The 23,619-nt window shown below is 44.3% G+C and overlaps 1 protein-coding gene across 1 annotated transcript in view; it reads right to left on the bottom strand.

The window, feature by feature from the left end:
* LOC126198725 (A disintegrin and metalloproteinase with thrombospondin motifs 7-like) overlaps positions 1 to 20,914 on the bottom strand; it is a 673,695-nt gene extending 652,781 nt beyond the window's left edge. The window contains exon 1 of the mRNA XM_049935245.1: positions 20,812 to 20,914. The gene's annotated coding sequence lies outside the window, so the exon portion shown is untranslated. The remainder of the gene's footprint in view (positions 1 to 20,811) is intronic.
* Between the last annotated feature and the right edge of the window lie 2,705 nt (positions 20,915 to 23,619).

The following is a 23,619-nucleotide window of genomic DNA, read 5'->3' as shown; positions in this document are numbered from 1 at the left end:
TGTCCGTTTGTGGGATGGAGATCGTTCCCTTTTGCACTTGGTCGGTTAATACAGGGACAATTATTGCTGTTTGTGCTGAAGCTGGAACGTCGTCCGATGGTGTCCCATACGTGCTCGGTTGGATAAAGATCTCGCGATTGAGCAGGACAACATTCTGTAGGGTTTTTGCGAGCTTTATCATTTTGGAAAACACCCCCTGGAATGATGTTCACGAATGGCAGCACAGCGGTTCGAATCATCAAACTGACGTACAAATTTGCAATGAGGGTGCGTTAGATAAGCACGAGAGTGCTCCTGCTGCCATACGAAATCGCATTCCCAGACCATAAATCCTGGTGTAGGTTCAGTGTGTCTAGGCTGCAGACAGGTTAGCTGCGAGCACACACTATCATCACTGGCACCAAGGCAGAACCGGCATCCGTCAGAAAACACAACACACCTGCACTTTGCACTTCAACGAGCTCTCGCTTGTCACCACGAAGTCGCAAGTGGCGGTAGTTAGGGGTCAGTGCAATGCACGTTACAGGACATCTTCTCGGAGATGTTCTTGAAGTAACTGATTTCTATGAGGATCACTCCAAAAGAAATGCACACAATTTTTTTAAAATCTGTCTTTTATTCTACATGTTTGAAAGTTTTACAGTGTGTAGATACATCCTTTAGGAACAATATTTTCATTCCTCCACATAATTTCCATCCCTCTCAACTGCCTTACGCCATCTTGGAACCAGCGCCTGTATACTCGCACGGTAAAATTCTGGACCAACCTGTTGGAGCCACTGTTTGGCAGCGTGCACAAGGGAGACATCATCTTCAAATCTTGTTCCACGAAGAGAGTCTTTCAGTTTCCCAAAGAGATGATAGTCAGGACTGTAAGGTGGGTGTTTCAGTGTTGTCCATCCGAGTTTTGTGATCGCTTCCATGGTTTTTTGACTGACATGTGGTCGTGCATTGTCGTGCAACAGCAAAACATCTTGCTCTTGCCTATGCGGTCGAACACGATTCAGTCTAGCTTGAAGTTTCTTCATTGTCGTCACATATGCATCAGAATTTATGGTGGTTCCACTTGGCATGATGTCCACAACCAAGAGTCCTTCAGAATCGAAAAACACCGCAGCCATAACTTTTACAGCAGAAGGTGTGGTTTTGAATTTTTTTCCGTTGGGTGAATTTGCATGATGCCACTCCGTTAAATGCCTCTTCGTCTCTGGTGAAAAATGATGGTGCCATGTATCATCACCTATCACAGTTCTTCCAAGAAATTCATCTCCACCATTCTCGTACTGTTCCAAAAGTTTGCTACATACCGTTTTTCTTGTTCCTTTGTGAGCCACTGTCAACATCCTGGGAACCCATCTGACAAAAAACCTGTTTAACGCCAACACTTCCTTCCCCTATCCCAACGTAGCGTGACAATTCGTTCACTGTGATGAGTCTGTCAGCAGTCACCAATTCGTTAACTCTCTGCACGTTGTCTGGAGTGTGTGCAGTACGAGGCATGCTGCTGCGAGGACAATCCTCAATATTTCCGTGCCCGCTTTCATCACGCAACCTGCTTGCGCACCGACTAACTGTACTGCGATCGACAGCAGCATCTCCATACACCTTTTTCAACCTCTTGTGGATGTTTCCCACTGTCTCGTTTTCACAGCACAGTAATTCTATGACAGCACGTTGCTTTTGACGAACGTCAAGTGTAGCAGCCATCTTGAAGACATGCTGTGACGGCGCCACTCACGGGAACAGGTTGAACTAAGTTTGAAAACAAGCGGGAAGGATGTATCTATACACTCTAAAACTTTCACACATGCAGAATGAAAATTGTATTTTTACAAAAATAGTGTGCATTTCTTTTGGAGTGACCCTCGTAACATTTCGTTGTGTCACTGTGATGCCAACTGCCGCTCAAATTGCTGTTGCAGATGCAATACGATGCGCCAGAGCCATACGCCGAACACTATGGTCCTCCCTTCCGGTAGTACCACGTGGCTGTCTGGAGCCCGGTATTCTTGCGAACTTTCTCGTGACCACCGCCGCCAGCGACTATGTACAGCCGTCACTTTCCTGCCAAGTCTGTCTGCAACATCTCAGAAAGAACATCCAGTTTCTCATTGCCCTATTACACGACCTGGTACAAACTCAGTGAGGTGTTAGTAATGGCGTCTTTGTCGTCTTGAGGTCATCCTTGGCTAAGATCAACTACAATCACAAAGGTAACTAACGCTCTCGACCGTTACAGATGGTTCAAATGGCTCTGAGCACTATTGGACTTTCCTTCTATTGTCATCAGTCCCATAGAACTTAGAGCTACTTAAACCTAATTAACCTAAGGACACCACACACATCCATGCCCTAGGCAGGATTCTAACCTGTTACCGTAGCGGTCGGGCGGTTCCAGACTTTAGCGCCTAGAACCGCTCGGCCATCCCGGCCGGCTGACCGTTACAGAACGCATTTAAAGCACACCTCATATGCTACCTCATAGTTGCGCTACATCGCCACTCTTATGCGGTATTTGAATGGACATGGTCTCTTAGGTGTAAAAACACGGGTTCCAAATTTTGTTTGTGTCGCAGAACTCCTTCTTGGTGTTGCAATTTTTTTTCGTCAGTGTATATGGAATAATTTTCATTATAATCGCATATCTCCTCCTTGGCCTTCCAAACGGTCCAATGACTGTATCACTCCAAGGAAAAATCATTGGAGCCAAAGAGTTTTAAGCTCTGTATCAAATAAAACTTTATGCACTGTATTGGTTAAGTACATTAATACAGAAGATCAACAGCAGTTATTTCGCAAATTGCTCACACATTCTGGGCTAGAATGTTTAGTATAAATCTCTTTATTTGTCGAGCACATGTGTATGAAGACTCGTACAGTTTCTGGGTGACATAGTCAGGACGTTCAGAGTAATGAATGAGCGTATCGCATTGGTGGCCGGGGCGGTTCGGCCGGCGCTCCACAAGTTCTTTATCGCCACTACGGCGACTTGCGAGTGACTGAGGATGAAATGATGATGAAAGACACACAACACCCAGTCATCTAGAGGCAGAGGAAATCCCTGACCCCGCCCGGAATCGAACCCGGGACCCAGCGCGGGAAGCGAGAACGCTACCGCAAGACCACGAGCCGCGGACACGTTCAGAGTAATTAATCAAAATTAGAGATGTGGCACCTATAAGCAGAAACACAACGGTTTCATAAATATTTCGGGACGAAACGGCAAACAATGGAAACGTTCTCATATCCCTTAAAGACCGCGCCCTGAAGACCTTCTTTATTGACAACTCTTTGATTCACTGGCTAAAAGCGCACTAAATATTCCATTGGAAGTCAGTCCATGTGCAGAACTTTTGACTACAAAAAAAAAAAAATTGATGAATAATGAAAGAGTCGCGGCGGTTCCTGTCTGTAGCAGTCCAGCAGCTATCGCAGCGAGCAGTTTTGTTGACGTATCATTTACGTCGCCGGACTTAACTCCAATTCTAACACGACAGTGATGGCGGCAGATCATGCCGTGATAACTGTGAGGCAAGTAATTGCAGAGTATCGCGTGTACACGTAGGAAAAGCATTCAGAATGAGCATGAAACACGGACCAGCGCCGCGTATGTATAATTCAACAGGCTGGCATGCCCGACAGCTATCTTCCGTTGTGCTGCTTCTCACTGCCGGCGCTAACGACCCACTGACATTGTGCCTCGAAGCTATGGAGACATTTTCACATTAGGAGTGATGCGTGTCTTAAATTACAATGATGTTGCTTTGCATTCTGTCCGGTTGAAAGGGCGGTAGTTACCTGTGAGAAACGAATCATCCTCGTCTCGTAACAGAATGCCTGAGTAGATATAACCTGATCAGAAAACATCGACAACGCAGACGCCAGGGATAGACATAGCAAATTGTCGCTGGAGGAGCAACATGAGCAGCTAATCGTAACATTTTCTCTGCATTATTCAGCAACATTTTTTTCCACCTGTGCTTAGCGGATAGTTTCTCCATTTCACTATTTACATTTTTGCCGCATTGGTCTCATCTTTCTTTTCTTTTTGGTTAATTTAAGCTGTAATTTATTCGTGATCCGCTCGAATGCGAAAGAGAACTTTTTGCATTGTGAATGAAAACGCACTGAACTATGATTCAACGTTGGAAAATGCTATAAACTAAGCTAAGTCAGTTATGTCTAACATTTAATGGAGAACACTATTTTGTTGTATTTTCAAGGTTTCTCTTGTACAATCGCCATATACTCTTTTTATCATTCAATGACTTCTACAGCTAACTGAACGTCAATTATGTCAGAAGACTGCAAATATATGGCACTTGGGTCAAGAGAAGTTTTTGCTGCATTACGAGAGATAAGAAAACATAAAGTTAAGAAAACATAACATGGGTAGATAACATTAAAAAACGTGAAAGACAAATATGATAACGATCGTAAGGCATGAAGAAACCTGTAAATGGCCTTTATACGACAGCCGATTCGAATTCCTGATGATGGTGATGATTACTGCATCTTCATAATACGATAAGGCAAGTGCTAGCCTAATTGATGGAAACAATTGGGTTCGCGTTTTGTCTTTAAAATTTGCTATGTTCAAATCGACCTCTCTAGTAAGCTACCGCCCTTAATCATGTAATCGAAAATTACACACATGAGAAAGAAAGCGTAAAAGGTCTTTCATAAATGAACACTCAGCTGCAGTTCCGTGGAAGACGGGATGTGATATAAGGCAGTTCACAAGTTAATGATAATCAGAAAAGCATCTTACCGAAAAGGAATGATCTGGTCATTAAAGGAGTTAGCACTCCAAGGTTAATGCTTGACGAAAGATCCATATCTAACGACAGGGAAGTTTCACGGGATTTCACCAGTACACACGAAAGGAAACAGAAGTAATCAGCTGAATCATAGGCCCATATCATTGACAATGATTTGCAGTAGGACTTTGTAACATATACTATGTTCGAACGTTGTGAAATACCTCGATGAAAACGAACTACTGCACATAACCATCACGAATTCAGAAAATATCGTTCTTGTGAAACACAATTGAATCTTTATTCAGACGAAGTAATGAGAGCAATCGACAGGGAGCATCGAGTTGATTTCATGTGTGTAGATTTCCAGAAGGCTTTTGACACCGTTCGCCACAATCGACTTCTAATCGAATTGTGTGCCTACGGAATATCGCCACAGTTGTGAGACTGGATTCGTCGTTTCCTTTCAGAAATCTCACGGCTCGCAGTACGAACTGACTGTAAGTAAATAAATACTAAAATTCTGATAAACCCTAATACACAAGGTACAACAAATTAAATTTACTTTAACAGTTTTAAATTAATATTTCATAAACCGGAGTAATAGCTGGGTTTCTCCAAGGAAGTGTCATAGGCCCGTCTAGAGAAGTCATCAGAAGATCAAAATAATTGCAAAATTATTTAGCGAAAATACATGTTTCTGAACATTATAAACAGTAAAAAGTGTTGGTCCTCCACATGAGTACCTAAAAAAATCGAGTAATTTCGATTACATCATAAATCCCACGAATATGAAGGTTGTCGAGTCGCCTAAACATCTAAAGATTACAATCACAAATAGTTTAAACTGGAACCATAACAAAGAATTGTAGGGCAGGTGAAACAAACATGGCATTTTAATGACAAAACAGAAGACACAAAACTACTAAAGAGATTACCTACACGATTCTTGCTTGTCCTCTTTTGGAGTATTGCTACGGGGTATGTACCAGATATGTTCGACGGAGAACATCAGAAAAGTTCAAAGACGATCACTTCGTTCTGTGTCATCGTGAAGCAGGGGAGGCAATGATACGGGTTTGATACACGTGTTAGTGGTTCCAGGCATTAACATAAAGGCGTTTATGGTAGTGGCGATTTCTTTTCACGAAATTCCAACCACCACCTTTTTCCTCCGAATGCGAAAACATTTTACTGACTCCCAACAGCATAGGGAGAAATGATCATCTGATTCCTCCTGCTTTATTACAACAGGAGAAATCAGAGGTCACACAGAAAGATTTAGGTATTCATTTTTTCCGCGTGCTATTCGAGAGTGGAACAGTGGAGAAATAGTCGGAAAAGTGGCTCTGTGAACACTCTGACAAATATTCAATTGTGGATTGCAGAGTAATGACGTAGATGATGTGTATGTAGATGTAAAAAGTAACATTGGATATGGACGCAACCACGAAATGAACAACATAATTCACTTTACCAGGGATGCGTTACTACAAAGAAGCTTCGTTTTACGTTCTGTATCAGTTGCATCCAAGTCCTCAGTTATTTGTCGAATACATTCCAATCTTTTTCCCTATACTTTTTCCTCTTTACAGTTTTTCCTATCGCTGTGGAGATTATTCCCCAATATCTTAATATTTTTATGCTTTCCTTTCATCGCCGATTGTACTTTTCTTTATCACTTCACATAGTGTCTATTATTTTCTGTAAATCTACTTCTTAAATTCTTCCGTTCTCTTCTTTTGAGCTTTTGTCAAAATCCCAAAGTCGCTTTAGTAAAATGCTGTGTTCCAGACCTACATGTCAAGAAAATTCTTAAATTAAAGCCTATGTTCGATAGCAGTAGAGTATTCATTCCATTCAAACGGTCCTGCAGTTCTTCGTCTCTTTTACTGACGATAGCAGAGAATCTTACTACTGGTAGCTTTACACCTTGTAATTTAATCACAGGGTTAAGTATTTTATTTTTATTTTCTTAATTGCTTTTCGATAGGCAGAGTGAAGAGCAGGGAGGAGCGACTGCGTGCCTACCTTACGTCCTATTCAGTCCAACGCGTTTGCTGCCGGTCTTCCATTCATGCTGTTTCCTCTTGATTCTTGCATATATTGTGTATTACCCTGTTTCCCTATGTTATCTACCTATTTTTCTGAGGATCGACTGTGGCCATAGTGGCTAAGTTTTGGTACGTAGACAGTAGTGAATAACTTACTAGCTTTCTTCTGTTATTAGTCTACTTTTATAATGTAATACATTGCTACGCGTTTCGAGCATGTTTTGCTCATCATAACGTATTTTTATTGCATGGATATCATATCAAAAGTTACTGAAATAATCTAATATTAAGTATTTAATAATTTGGGAACCACACACTTTCCATTTTCTCACCATGCTGTCGATCCAAGAGGGGCTGTGGGGAGGGGTCATGTGGGTCATAACCCCCTCCCCCCCCAAAAAAAAATTACTAAAAGCGTTTATATTTTTACATACATCTATTTCAAAATTTCTCAGGTAATTTTCGGAAAATAAAGTAGCAAGAAAACACTTTAAACATGGAAGGAACTCCACAAAGTTGCTACCTATGTATAACACAGGCCACGTCCCAGTTGCTTGCTTGAGGCTTGGCCCACACGGGTGGGTTTTCAGTGTGACCGGCTGCTCAGAGCGTCCGTTCATAGGCTGGGCATACCTGCTGTAGAAAATAAATCCGACACGGTTCTTAGGTCTACAGGTAGCAACGGCAAACAACACGAAGTCGAAAAGGCAATACAGGAAAGAAAAGGGACAAAATAATAATAGGAACACTGACTATCGTGACCGTAGGCGGACATGACTAAAACAAACAACAAATGGCTCCCATAGCCACATTCTACAGACATTTTTAGTGCTAAGTGAAATACTGATAAGAGTGAATGAACACTTAGATTTTACGTCTTGTAAATTATTATCCTTGTATGTTACGCTAAAGCGAAAAAATAAATTCGATTTTGAAATATTTAATTTTTTTAATGTTGTTTGTTTTAACAATACGAGCTTATTCCAAAGAATTAGGATTTTCCACTCAGTTAGTACTATGCAGAAATACAGTCTGCATTTGTATCGCACCTCCTTGACTCAATTGCGAAAAGGCGTCCTGTATTCTGCTGCGTCCATTTTCAGTAAGCTACCACAAGAATAAAAAACTCTTAGCAGTAATCCTCACACATTCAAGGCCAACATGAAGAATTTCCTCATAAATCTCTCCTTCTATTATATCGAGGAGTTCCTGAAAATAAAAAAGAGCTAATTCCTTTGTGTTATTGTGGATTACATTACAATACACTCGCAGCTCGTCATCTGCATGAAATAATTTCATGTACTGGCACTTTCCATAAGCATGAAGATTTGCTCCTCAACTTTGTCCCGTGGAAATAGACTTGTAAACAAATATAAAATAAAAATTGCGTGATTGGCTGGAAGTCCCTCAAGAGTTATGTTCAGCCGCCTGTTTCTAAGATCTTTCAATTCGTCGCCACTTTGGCGACTTTTGCGCCGTTAACCTACCCCAGTAATCCTACTGGGAAAGAGAACCTACAGGTTAGGGTCGAACCCGAATGATGTGTCGTTCCTGGCATCTCTTCACATCAGGTGAAGGCTAGCGTAGCGGCAGACCGAATAATTCCGGTGTCCGACGGCGATAGGATCCCGAAACTTTACGATTTACATTCTCGCACTTTACCACTAGGCCACCTAGCTCGACACGAAAGCAATTTACTAAGTATTAATGTAACTAATTTATTATTGCACTAAAACATTTTATATATGTTGCTGTTAATACTAAATCGTAGGCAACTTGGTATGTTGAATTTGAGGGTGACAGCAAATTTTATTTGATGGAGAGGTAGGAGGAGGGGGTGAGAAGAAAGTGAGAAACTCTGGACCAGCCCCTCCCAGAATCCAACCCTAGATCTGTGCTGCTTCACATAAGAAGCGACTGCATCAAGATTATACTGTCAACAGTTTGTAAATTATCACATAGTTAATTATTTTAAAGTACTTCTGTAATTTTTCTTTCATGTGCATGAAATGAAATATGTATGATGATGCAACACATGCTCAAAACACATAGAATCGTACAACTACGGGCATTCAATAACCAAAGAGACAAACCGCTGTAGAAGAATAAGATGCGTATTTTTACAAAATGAGACTCTCACTACTTCTCAACATATAGGGGATAGGCAGAATAATGTGAACAGTGGTACTAACGGATGGTCGTGTTTGTCGTTCAACAACGCAGGTAAGGCACGTGTCGCGCTGGACTGTGCATGTTCAGTTCGGACTAGGCATCAGTGCAAGCTGTTTGCGAGTAATGGACACTTCGTATTTGCATTCACAGGCTGTTGCAGTGAAAGACCTAAAAGAGTTCCAAAGAGGACAGATTGTGGAGGCCCGATCAGTTGGAGCATCAGTAACCAAGACAGCCGACGTATTGAATGTTTCAAGAGCAACTGTTTCAACAGTCATGACAGCCTACACAAAACAAGGAAAGACGTCATCGTGTAAAAGTAATAGCGGGCGCAAATCAAAACTAAATAACAGAGATCGTCATACGCTAATACGAATAGTGTCAAAACAACACAAAACCACGGCGGCCAAAGTGACTGCATAGCTCAATAGCCATCTTCGAGACACGTATCTATCGACACTGTAAGCCGAGAAGTCAATAAAGCGAATATTCGTTAGTTACGACAACCAACGCAAACAAGCTTAAAACACGGTGGCAGGAGCATAAATCCTGGACGGCTGATCGGTGAAAAGACGTTATACGGTTCGACGAGTCAATTATTTCGTTATTTCTAACATAGTGTCGGGTTTACGTCTGGAGAACGGCAAAAGAATCCCGTGTTACACCCAACGATTATATGAACATTTTAGGTGATGAGGTGCACCGCATGATTCAAATGTTGTTCCCCAACAATAATGCCATATTTCAAGACGATAATGCACCCATTCACACAGCCTGAACAGTAGAATCGTGGTAAGAGGAGCATGAAACTGGAGTGCAGCGCCTTCCCTGGCCAGCACAGTCTCCGACCTTGAACATTATCGAACTCTTGTGGGCGGTATTGGAGCGCAGACTCGGGAACAGATTTCCGCCTCCCTCGTCGCTACAGGAATTAGAAGAGGTTCTGGCTGAAGACTGGCATTATATTCCACTAAAGACTATACAATCGTTATATACCAGTATTCCAAGAAGAAGCGAAGCTGTATGACGGGCAAAAGGGGATCCACCCCTTATTAATAAATAATTCAAAAGTTAAGTACAGATGTGCACATTATTTTGCCTAGTATCTGTAATTATTACCAATACAAATATACGTATTCCAACGATGAACGAATTTTTTTGGTACCTGATGCAAAGACGTCTCTGTCATGTTGTTTGACCCATTTTCACACAAATTCTTTAACCTTCTTACCGTTTCTGAACTTTTTCTACTCCTCGAGCGGGCCAAACAAATGAAAATATTATTTAGAAAAAGGTCTCCTTCCCTTTCAGAGTGTTCTTGCAAATCTGGTCACACTTTGAACCCTGTTTCCGTAACTTGTTGTGTTAACGCTTTCGGATTCACCTTCCACTTGTTTTGCTGTTCTTGACGTTATAAACTGCATCAACACATACTGCAACTGTTTTAGCTATATGTTCAACTTTAATATGTCGGTCTCCACGAAAAACGTCATCAGTGCGGGTTTCAAGAGAAGGAGTTGACACCTCAGCTGGCCAGTCTTCGAGGCTCGATCGTTTTTGAAATAATCCACCCACTTATAAAAATTTTTACCGTTCATACAACTTTCACCATAATGTAAAATACTGGCGAAAACATTTAAGCCGGATTTTCACTTTCATAAAGCAAACAACTGATCACTGAACGTTGTTTAACTATTGTGGAAACTTGAAGCGGACACGACATACTTAAGTGTGATATTGATGTTATAAACAAAACAATTTTTATTTGTCAGCTGTTCTCAGCAGTGATGCCAACCTAGAGTCATGAAAGTGTAAAACTACTACAAACTGTTTTATTTATTCATCAGTTTGTCTCTTTAATTACTGAATGTCCTACCTAAGTACAAAAAAAAAAAGAAGGGACTACTAGCGGAACAAAACAGATAATTTTTTTCTGAGGATGCCGAAAATCTGGCACCATTTTACGCAGTAGACCCGTTTTTCTAGGTCACCAAAGTCCACCACGTATGCCGGGCTAGCAAGCGCTCGCACCTGTCGGACAGCCTGCGGCCAGGTGGGTAGGCTACCCGCGTCGCTGGGCCGCTCTGGGAAGCGCTATCGCGGCTGGCCGGGTCTGGTCTCAGCGTCACCAGACACTGGCGCTGCCGCCGCCGCGGCCCCAGGTCACTGGCCCGGCCGGCATCCGCCAGCTCAGGACCGCTTCGCCGTGCAACGCGCCACCCTCGTGTCACGGGATGCGTCACCCGGGCTTCCGCAGCCGACTGCACGCTCGACTTGGGGTGATGACACCAAATGTAAATCCATCTAACTTACAGTCACGCTGGATCGAGGATTCAGGTGGTAGAAAGCATGCAGGATTTTAACGCGGATAAAGGAAAATCGACAGACGTAGAGGCAACTTCATATGCGCCTCAAGTAAGCGTGTTGGGACCCGTGCTGCTCATGTATGTTAATGACCTTCCAACCAATATTAATAGTAAGACTTTTCGCAGATGATGCAGTTTCAAGGGAGGGACAATTCGAAACACCTTCCAGTGGTGATGCATGATTTTCAAGGTAATTTTCTATCATTCTTCCTGTGAAATGTCCGCAGCTTGCTGTCTCGCTGAAGCGTTCTCGCTTTCCGAGCACGGGGTCCCGGGTTAGATTCCCGGCGGAGTCAGGGATTTTCACCTGCCTCGAGATGACTGGGTGTTGTGTCGTCTTCATCATCATCAGTCGTCCCCACTACGGTCGGAGGAAGGCAATGGCAAACCACCTCCACTAGGACCTTGCCTAGTACGGCGGTGCGGGTCTCATGCATTGCTCCCCTACGCTCTGTCAAGGAGTATGGGACATCATCATCATCATCATCATCATCATCTTCCTGCGAAATAATGGCAAATTCAGGTAAGACGATGGAGATGGATAGCGACCACGCATCCTTATCTCCAAAGTAAGGCAAGTTTCTCCACATTATCGAGACCTAGAGAATGTGTTGGCCAGGGTTAATGCGACAATTCATCCAGGTGCTCACAAAACCAAACATGGACGGTACGAGCTGTGTGAACAGGGGCCGTGTCGTCTTGGAACATAGCATCCCCACTGAGGAACAGACATTGTGCCACGGGACTAACATAATCAGCCAAAATGGTCACTGTAACACTACCTTGCGGAGTAACCATAGGGCTCAAGGAATATCACGCCATGTTCACTCTTTGGACGCAAACTCGGATTCGCCTCCATGAAGAATATACCGTTTTCGCAGCGGAGCTCCACGCGATCCTGAAGGCACTGCAGCGGATGCATCGTGTTCGGGGCAATCGATTTCTCCTCTGCTCCGATTATCTTAGTGCCTTCAATCATTGCAGAATCTGTACCCAACTGTGGAGATGGTCCAGGTGATATATGACCAATTGTACTTGCTCCAACGGCGGGGTAAGTAGGTGTCCTTCTGCTGGGTGCCTGATCATGTAGGAATATGGGGCAATGAATAGGCCGATCGGGCTGCCAAGGGGGCCTGCAGAAAGCAGGATGTGGTCCATTGTCCTATCCCCTTGCAGTCTGTCATCTCTGCACTCCACAGGAAGGGCATGGAGTTGTGGGAGGAAGAATGGCTGGCGGTGACGGCGAATAAACTGCGGTTGGTGAAGTCAACAACTCGACCGTGGCGTTCCTCCTGCCGGTTGCTCAGGCGGGAAGAAGTGACCCTCACGCGTCTTCGGATTGGGCACTGTCCTCTCACACATAGCTTTCTATTAAGGCGGGAGGATCCCCCCTTTTGTGATGCTTGTGGTGTGCACATCTCTGTCCGGCACATTTTAACAGACTGCATTTTATACCGTGATGCAAGGGCAGAAGCAAAAGTTGCTGGGGATCTGCCCTGTGTTTTAGCTAGTGATGAGACGTGTGTGTTTAGGGTTTCAAAGTTTTGTGATGTGTCTGGACTCTGGCCTAAACTTTTAGGCTGGAGGTTTTAGTGTATTGAAGAGTGGTTGGCTCCTCCCTTTTTTCCTTGCGGTCAGCCAGCCACTTACATCTGCTTTTTTTGTTTTAGCTCCCTCTACCACTTTCTTCCTGGGTTGTCCATGTTTTACTGCTGGCAGCATGCTTCGTCCCACGCCTCGGTGTGGGTAGGCAAACATTTTTCCAAGCTCGTTTCCTGTGTCTTACGTTCTGTTTTATCTTATTGTTCTGAGTCTTTTCTTGACAACCGTCTCAATCTGTTACTGAGCGGGCGCTGAAGACCTTGCCGTCGTGCGCCCATAAAACCCTCTCCATCCGTCCATGGTAAGTTGGATACTGTGTGAAACAAGACTCATCCTACGAAACGACTCTCCCCCATTGCTCCAGAATCCATGCTTTATGGCTTCGGCACTGCGTTTTCATATTATTGGCTTTTGAATCACGGATAAGTAATACTGGAATTCCAGCTCGCCCTGCAATTTCCAGCTTTTGGAATCCCTTTCGTGTTGTTTTGGTGCTCGCAGGTTCGCGAGTACGATATTCAGTTCTGCAGTGACTTCTGCAGCTGTGGTCTTCGAATTTCTAATCAAAATCCTCTTGAATGATCTTCAGTCACAGTCGCTCAACAATCATTTTTGTCCACGTTGTGACTAAGCGGGTGACTTTTTTCGCTTTCCCTGTATGCAGTGTAAATCTTCGAAACGGGGTCTCTCGAAACACCAGATACTTCGGCTATCTTGAATACGAAAGCACCAACCTACGAGCACTAACATCTTCTCCAAGTTTGAATTTACTCAGTTCCGACATAATGCACTCAGACTACGGAAAACACTGTTCTGACCACGACTGAAACTTGTAACGTATTGACAACACTGCACAGGTGCCGTCACTGGACAAGTGCAACAGTGCAACTTGCAGGCTTAGCTGGCATCTGAATTCACGTTAAAGCTTGCATTTTTCGCGATGTGTCTATAATTTGTACAATCCCTGTACATGTAACTACTCTGCTCTACTCTACTCTACTTCGCACAGGTAACGCAAAGTACTTACGGTCGGAAAACTTATTTGTCGTAGCTGTAACTCGTTAATCAGTTTTTCTTCTAATCAAAAACCATATAAAAATTTTCGCAGTGTTGCATGAAATTAGCATTCACTTACAGACAGAATAAAGTAGCGTGGAACTTACCTATGTATATCAAGTACTGTTCCCGTACATTCATTTTCTGATTGGAATTGGGACAGCAGCTGCATATTTATGGCAATTTATAATACTTTCATCTAATTGTAATAGTTTTATTTGTGCCCGAATCGGTGATAAAATCAGTCATCTTTAGGCCTCTCTACAATTGATGGTGACCACTTGTTGAACAAGAAAACACCATCATGTCCAGAACCATCGGAGTCTGAGAAAGTGAAGCTTTCTTCTTGGGTGTGTACGGTTGTACCACATCAAGCTTTTGTATTACAGCCGTTATTACTCCAAGATCGAATGATCAATAACGGGCAATAGTTGCAAGTTCAGCGCCGTTTTCATGAAGCACTAAAAAAAAAAAAAAATCCAGATATCCTTTTGCTGGTCGCTCTTTAGATGAGATGCAACCCATGTCCTGCTTCAAGAAAACATTCTTTCATCTCAGGCTCTTTGAATGAGTATCCTTCTTCTGAGCCATCCAAACTCGTAATTAACATCAACACCAAGTGGTATAATTACATTACGTTCTAATTTTTAAATTATTTCAATGTTTGCTCAGTTCTGCGTATCTCACACCAAATCCAACTAACATGGGACATTCAACGTCTAGGAGAAGACAAGACTGATGGTCACAGGTTTGATTGACCCATGGGAAAGGTTATGAGATAAGCTGAACCCGCAGACACTACAACGTTCTAATTGCAGGGGTCTGCCTCTGTCCATCAAGCATTCTGGCAGAGTACAGGCGAACCACAGCGCAACAAATTATTCGGAAATTCAGTGTTGGACAGTAACAATCAATAAGCAGCCATACCATCCAGAACCATCCTGTCACTATGATGTGCACAAGACACCACGCTTCACCTTTAGCTCAGACCACGGCAAGTAACCTACAACAGATTGACCTGGGTTAGAGGAACACCGGAACTGGACGTTCAAAGCACGGAAAAAGGTTGCACGGACTGATACACATTTTTACACGCGGATTAGAGTACGTGAAATTATATATTCAATTTTGTATTCAGTACACATCTTTATGAACACATGCGTATACTTAAACATTAATTGGTGAACACTTCTTACACTATATTGTAGAAGCCTTCATTTTATTTCTTTCTAATCTAAGCAGATTGGCTGTGCAATCTACTATACAGGAGTCAGGCATCGATACTGTTTGAATGTGTGACTGTGTCGTTAAGTAGAGACCCGAATAGAGGTGTAGATGTAACAGAGATAGTGTGAATGTCTCACTGTAGTAACACATTTGAAAAGCTTCTATTCTCTTCTCGTCTGAACTGTTTATCGTTCATATTTCATCCCTCCACTAGGCTACAGTTCAGGCAAATACCTTCAGAAAAGACATCCTAATACTTAAATCTATATTTTATGTAAACAAATTTATCTTCTTCAGAATTGCTTTTCTTGCTGTTGCCAGTCTGCATTTTATATTCTCTCTATTTTTGCCACCATCAGTATTTTGCTATCCAAATAGCAAAACTCATGTAATACTTTTAGTGCCTCATTTCCTTATTTCATTGACTCAGCATCGCCTGATTCAATTCACTACCTTCCATTAACCTTGTTGTACTTTTGTTGATGGTCATCTTGTAAATCTTCGTAACACTATCAATTCCGTTTAACTGCTCTTCTGAATCCTTTGCTCTGTCAGACAGATATGCCATGTCCTCGGCAAAAGACAAACTTTTTATTTCTTCTTCTTGAACACCTGAACACTGGTTTCCTTTCCAAATTCCTGCTTTGTTTCCTTTACTACTTGCTTACGTTCCGGATTTCCACTCATTAATTTCTTATATGAGAAAGCTCTGGTGTGGTATATAGGTAAACTGATGTGATATTTAAGATATATAACCACATACACTCCTGGAAATTGAAATAAGAACACCGTGAATTCATTGTCCCAGGAAGGGGAAACTTTATTGACACATTCCTGGGGTCAGATACATCACATGATCACACTGACAGAACCACAGGCACATAGACACAGGCAACAGAGCATGCACAATGTCGGCACTAGTACAGTGTATATCCACCTTTCGCAGCAATGCGGGTTGCTATTCTCCTATGGAGACGGTCGTAGAGATGCTGGATGTAGTCCTGTGGAACGGCTTGCCATGCCATTTCCACCTGGCGCCTCAGTTGGACCAGCGTTCGTGCTGGACGTGCAGACCGCGTGAGACGACGCTTCATCCAGTCCCAAACATGCTCAATGGGGGACAGATCCGGAGATCTTGCTGGCCAGGGTAGTTGACTTACACCTTCTAGAGCACGTTGGGTGGCACGGGATACATGCGGACGTGCATTGTCCTGTTGGAACAGCATGTTCCCTTGCCGGTCTAGGAATGGTAGAACGATGGGTTCGATGACGGTTTGGATGTACCGTGCACTATTCAGTGTCCCCTCGACGATCACCAGTGGTGTACGGCCAGTGTAGGAGATCGCTCCCCACACCATGATGCCGGGTGTTGGCCCTGTGTGCCTCGGTCGTATGCAGTCCTGATTGTGGCGCTCACCTGCACGGCGCCAAACACGCATACGACCATCATTGGCACCGAGGCAGAAGCGACTCTCATCGCTGAAGACGACACGTCTCCATTCGTCCCTCCATTCACGCCTGTCGCGACACCACTGGAGGCGGGCTGCACGATGTTGGGGCGTGAGCGGAAGACGGCCTAACGGTGTGCGGGACCGTAGCCCAGCTTCATGGAGACGGTTGCGAATGGTCCTCGCCGATACCCCAGGAGCAGCAGTGTCCCTAATTTGCTGGGAAGTGGCGGTGCGGTCCCCTACGGCGCTGCGTAGGATCCTACGGTCTTGGCGTGCATCCGTGCGTCGCTGCGGTCCGGTCCCAGGTCGACGGGCACGTGCACCTTCCGCCGACCACTGGCGACAACATCGATGTACTGTGGAGACCTCACGCCCCACGTGTTGAGCAATTCGGCGGTACGTCCACCCGGCCTCCCGCATGCCCACTATACGCCCTCGCTCAAAGTCCGTCAACTGCACATACGGTTCACGTCCACGCTGTCGCGGCATGCTACCAGTGTTAAAGACTGCGATGGAGCTCCGTATGCCACGGCAAACTGGCTGACACTGACGGCGGCGGTGCACAAATGCTGCGCAGCTAGCGCCATTCGACGGCCAACACCGCGGCTCCTGGTGTGTCCGCTGTGCCGTGCGTGTGATCATTGCTTGTACAGCCCTCTCGCAGTGTCCGGAGCAAGTATGGTGGGTCTGACACACCGGTGTCAATGTGTTCTTTTTTCCATTTCCAGGAGTGTATTAAAGTGTACCATGTAGAATATTAACTTGTATAATTTTTTTCGACTCAACCAGTATCAGGCAGACAGCAATAGCGTTTACACACGATACATTCGATGTGAGATGTTGTATCAGAACTAATACTTAATGGACAGTGCGACTATGGAATAAACATGCAGACATCGGCTATAAGTCAAGCAAGCACTGGAAATAGATCACAGAGAATTGCTTACAACCGGGCGGGGAAGGAATTTTCCATGCCTTAGCTACTTATTAGAATGTTCATGTTAATCTCAACTTTCTGCTACTATGCAAACGTTTAGAGAAAAATGTTATTTTAGTGTTTCGTCGAGCATATGGAGTTTCCGAAATGTTATCAACTATCTATATACATTTAATTGTTTTTATTTGTCTAGAATATTTTCCTATTATTCTGAAAATCAACCGTAATCTTTCTTTATTCGTTTTATAAAAGTGAGCTGCTTGAAATCTTCCTTCATTTCGGATAACAAAATTACAGAAGTAAAAATAAAAAAGGCATTAACAGCTCTCCCGCAGTCCGCCGCACATGTACCAGCTCGTAACGAAGTATATCAAACGTAGATACTGCCAACTATGCCCAGCGAATGGATGGGTGAGAGCGAAACTGCCCGTCAGACCCATTAAAACACTGATATTGCTAAAGGGTTCAAGGAGGGAGGTCGCAAGTCACCTGACGGGTATGAAAGGCCAACTACGAATTAAAGGCTACTGCTTATAGTCACTGGGTTATTAGTTGTTGGTGATGTGATTTCTGACAGCTGAGCTGTGTCAGATTCTAGTCAGTGGTCCAATTACAGTGCACGTACAGACGTCAGTCTACTCTGCATGCAGCCGTGACTTTCACAGGAAGCTATCATCCACTGACGGGCATAAATACAAGCGGTGAGACATTGACTTATGCTAATTAGGTACCGACTGAGTTTTTATGACGTTTGTTGTAGGGTTTTATGCTGTAAAAAGTGAATCCAGAACATTCCGAAAATGAAAGGTCCAGACGAAATGCAATAAGTTTAACATTGAGCTACTTCGGCTTTATCGGCATTCTCAAATAGTCTGTGAACACAATACAGGTGAGATTATCTACATATGTGGTGGTTGTCCCTGTGAATAATTATATGTTGTAATTTTACATTGGTGCTTCGTCTAGTTTGATTTGACGTCCATATTGCATCTATGTTAAACAGTCACTGTCTAATTCGTAGTGATTACGTGACAACAGCACATACTCAGACCAAAGGTGTAATTCACAACAAAATCCAGTCAGTGTACTATGACATTCATAGGCTAAAGTAATTATACTTTGTAAACATAGAGCATCTTAGTAAACAACTGTCAAATAAAACTCAAATAACACTTTATAGTAAACTAACTGTCAAATACGTGTCGAGATGTATTCCATACGTTTCCAATTACGGTATGTTAAGTAATCACCGTGAATTACACAGTCACTGTTCACTGCAGATGCAGTATGGATGTCAAATCAAACTAGACGTAAGTACCAACGAAAAATTACAATGTATAATTATTCGCATGGACAACCATCCCATATGTTGATATGTAGCTACCTGCTACTAGTCGGCATGTAGCTTCTAACATGGTATAACAATGGAAAATCCAGGATGGAATGTAACAATATTACGTGAATGAAAGTTGCCACTCGCCATATAGCGGAGATGCTAGTCGCAGATAGTCACAATGAAAAGACTGTCACAGTATAAGATTTCGCCAATAAGGCCTTTGTAGAAAATAGCCGATAGACACACCCACACACACACACACACACACACACACACACACACACACACACACACAAAAACGCAGCTCCCACACACATGACTGTAGCCTCATGACTCACACATGACTCGCACTCAGTGGCTTCAGCTGCTAGTCATATGTGTGTGTGCGCGTATGTGTGTGTGTGTGTGTGTGTGTGTGTGTGTGTGTGTGTGTGTGTGTCTGTGTGTGTGTGGTGTGTGTGTGTCTGTGTGTGTGTGTGTGTGTGTGTGTGAGTGAGTGTGTGAGTGTGAGTTGCGTTTGTTTGTGTGTGAGTGTGTTCTATTTTCGACAAAGGCCTTATCGGTCGAAAGCTTATACTGTGACAGTCTATTTGTTGTGCCTATCTGCAACTCAGCATCTCTGCTATATGATAAATGGCAGCCTTCCTTTACGTAATATTGTCACGAACATAGTCTGTTATTCTAAGTGATTTTTTTACTAATGTGATAAGCCCATGATTCTAGGGATCTCAATTTTTAAATATGGACTTGCAGACCATTGCTTTTACTGAGAGAATAGCTAATGTAAAATTGTCTGTCCTTCTAAAGAACCGGGCGAGGTGGCGCAGCGGTTAGCACATTAGATTCGCATTCGGCAGGACGACGGTTAAATCCCGCGTCCGGCGAACCTGATTTAGGTTTTCAGTGATTTCCCTCAATCGCTCCAGGCAAATGCCGGGATGGTTGCTTTGAAAGGGCACGGCTGATTTACTTCCCCGTCCTTCCCTAATCCGGTGAGACTGATGACCTCGCTGTCTGGTCTCTTCCCCCAAACAATCCAATCCAATCTGAAGAAGACGGGTTTAGATCCGTCGAAACCGTGGTCGAGGTTATTAGAGAACCACCTTCTACGCTACTTTGTTGGCTGTTTTCTATCGCTACTGTTTTGTAAGCGTTGCTGTGGTGCAGCCATGTTCACACACACAAAAACGCAACTCCCACACACATGACTGTAGCCTCTGGCAGCTGAAGTCACCGAGAGTGGCTTCAGCTGCTAGTCATATATGTGTGTGTGTGTGTGTGTGTGTGTGTGTGTGTATGTGTGTGTGTGTGTGTGTGTGTGTGTGTTGTCTATTTTCGACAAAGGCCTTATTGGCTGAAAGCTTATTTTCTGACAGTCTTTTTGTTGTGCCTATCTGCGACACAGCATCTCCGCTATATGGTGTATGACAACTTTCCTTTACGTAATATTGTCACTAACATAGTCGGTTATTCTAAGTGATTTTTCACTGATGTGATAAGCCCTTGATTCTAGGGGCCTTCATTTTTAAATGTGGACTTACAGACCGTTGCTTTTACTGAGTGAATTGCTAATGTGAAATTGTCTGTCCTTCTGAAGAAGACGGGTTTAGATCCGTCGAACCCGTGGTCGAGTTTATTAGAGAACCACCATTTACGTAACTTGTTGGCTGTCTTTTATTCTTACTGTTCTATAACCGTTGCTGTGGTGCAGTGATGTTCAAAACATTGACAGTTCTGTGTGTGAAGGTGAGGACAGGAATAACGCCTCCGGTGTACGGCAGTGTTTAGTGTAGCTTGGAGTGTGTGTGGCGGGCCAGCAGTGTCAGAGGCGGAAGCGCTGCGGTACTGACCAGGCCTCGGCAGGTGGAGACGGCGACGACGGAGCCGGGCTGCCCCCGCACGGCGCCCCGGTAGTGGCAGTCGGCCGAGCGGCGCAGCGCGGCGCCCACGAAGCGCCGGCTGGGCCGCAGCTCGAGCAGCAGGCCGCGCCCGCCCGCCGGCAGCCACACGTGCAGCACGCCCGAGGCCTGGCCGTGGCGCACGTCGTGCGACAGGTGCGCGCCGCTGCTGTCCACGCGCCTCGGGTGCACCACCTCGCCTCGCCGGCCCGAGTACGCCCCTACCGGCACAACAAAACACGTCCATCAGCTGGGACCACTCTCCGGGCGTAAACGACAGCTGTACAGGGTCTTGGACAAGGATAGATGCGGAAGTACACTACTGCCCATTAAAACTGCTACACCAAGAAGAAAAGCAGATGATAAACGGGTATTCATTGGACAAATATATTATACTAGAACTGAGATGTGATTACATTTCACGCAGTTTGAGTGCATAGATCCTGAGAAATCAGTACCCAGAACAACCACCTCTGGCCGTAATAACGGCCTTGATACGCCTGGGCATTGATTCAAACAGTGACTGGATGGCGTGTACAGGTACAGCTGCCCATGCAGCTTCAACACGATACCACAGTTCATCAAGAGTAGTGACTGGCGTATTGTGACGAAACAGTTGCTCGGCCACCATTGACCAGACGTTTTCAGTTGGTGACAGATCCGGAGAATGTGCTGGCCAGGGCAACAGTTGAACAGAAAGGCCCGTACAGGACCTCCAACATGCGGTCGTGCATTATCCTGCTGAAATGTAGGGTTTCGCAGGGATCGAATGAAGAGTAGGGCGACGGGTCGCAACACATCTGAAATAAACGTCCACCGTTCAAAGCGCCGTCAATGTGAACAGGAGGTGACCTAGAACTGTAACCAATGGCACCCCATACCATCACGCCGAGTATAGCGATGACGAATACACGCTTCCAATGTGCGTTCACCGCGATGTCGCCAAACACGGATGCGACCATCATGATGCTGTAAACAGAACCTGGATTCATCTGAAAAAATGACTTTTGCCATTCGTGCACCCAGGTTCGTCGTTGAGTACACCAACGCAGGTGCTCCTGTTTGTGATGCAGCGTCAAGGGTAACCGCAGCCGTTGTCTCCGAGCTGATAGTCCATGCTATTGCAAACGTCGTCGAACTGTTCGTGCAGATGGTTGTTGTCTTGCAAACGTCCCCATCTGTTGACTCAGGGACCGAGACGTGGCTGCACGATCCGTTACAGCCATGTGGATAAGACGCCTGTCACCTCGACTGCTAGTGATACGAAGCCGTTGCGATCCAGCACGGGTTTCCGTATTACCCTCCTGAACCCACCGATTCCATATTCTGCTAACAGTCACTAGATCTCAATCAACGCGAGCAGCAATGTTGCGATACGATAAACCGCAATCGCGATAGGCCACAATTCGACCTTTATCAAAGTCGGAAACGTGATGGTACGCATTTCTCCTCCTTACACGAGGCATCACAACAACGTTTCTCCACGCAACGCCGGTCAACTGCTGTTTGTGTATGAGAAATCGGTTGGAAACTTTCCTCATGTGAGGACGTTGTAGGTGTCGCCACCGGCACCAACCTTGTGTGAATGCTCTGAAAAGCTAATCATTTGCATTTCACAGCATCTTCCTCCTGTCGGTTAAATTTCGCGTCTGTAGCACGTCATCTTCGTGGTGTAGCAATTTTAATGGCCAGTAGTCTATTAAATTAAAATTTGTGCCGAGGCCGGACGTGAATCCGAGTCTTTTGCTTATTAGGTAGATGTGCTAATCGTTGTGGATAACACAGCCGCATGAAATACCCTAATGCAATATTACCTCAGCTTTGTATGTTCCAACATCGGAGAGCCTCCCCAATACTGACTATTTAAGGAGAGTGACATCGAGATGAGCTGAGTCGTGAATTGAGATGTGAGTTAGACAGGGCATTGGACTAAGGTATTCGGTGATAGCCACAAAGGTAGGGTGGTGTAGTGGCTAGCACAGCTGCCTAATGAGCAGAAGACATGGGATCAAGTCCCGGCCTTGACACAAATTTTAATTCATTACCATAGCATTTACCTTTACCACAGACAAAACTGAAACTCATTATGTCTCCAGGAAAATGTAATTACATCAGATGTGCAGGCTCTATTATAATTAATAGCGAAAACCGGAAGGAGTGGAACTTAACGATAATACAAGGTGGCGCTTATTGTATCTACCTACTTCAACTGATAATAGAAACATGGAGATGTTTCCAGAATGAGATTTTCATTCTGCAGCGGAGTTTGCGCCGCTCCGCTGCAGAGTGAAAATCTCATTCTGGAAACATCCCCCAGGCTGTGGCTAAGCCATGTCTCCGCAATATCCTTTCTTTCAGGAGTGCTGGTTCTGCAAGGTTCGCAGGAGAGCTTCTGTAAAGTTTGGAAGGTAGGAGACGAGGTACCGGTAGAAGTAAAGCTGTGAGGACGGGGCGTGAGTCGTGCTTGGGTACCTAAGTTGATAGAGGACTTGCCCGCGAAAGGCAAAGGTCCAGTTTCGAGTCTCGGTTCGGCACACAGTTTTAATCTGTCAGGAAGTTTCGAAACATGGAGAGTTAATTTAATTTATCATAATCGACTTTTTCTGGAAAGCTTGCAACTGTGTCATTCGTGATTTAAATAATGAAACTTTGCATCTGTTACATTTTTTGCCGTACTCAGCATAAGGCAATGCTAGAACGGATTCTCACTGTCAAGTGCAAACATTTACCTGAGTTTAACGTGTGTTTCCAGAATGAATT

The sequence above is a fragment of the Schistocerca nitens genome, chromosome 8, assembly GCF_023898315.1.
Source record: "Schistocerca nitens isolate TAMUIC-IGC-003100 chromosome 8, iqSchNite1.1, whole genome shotgun sequence".
NCBI lineage: Eukaryota > Metazoa > Arthropoda > Insecta > Orthoptera > Acrididae > Schistocerca > Schistocerca nitens.
Note: the sequence above shows the minus strand (reverse complement) of the source record. Positions and strands in the feature narration are given on the sequence as shown.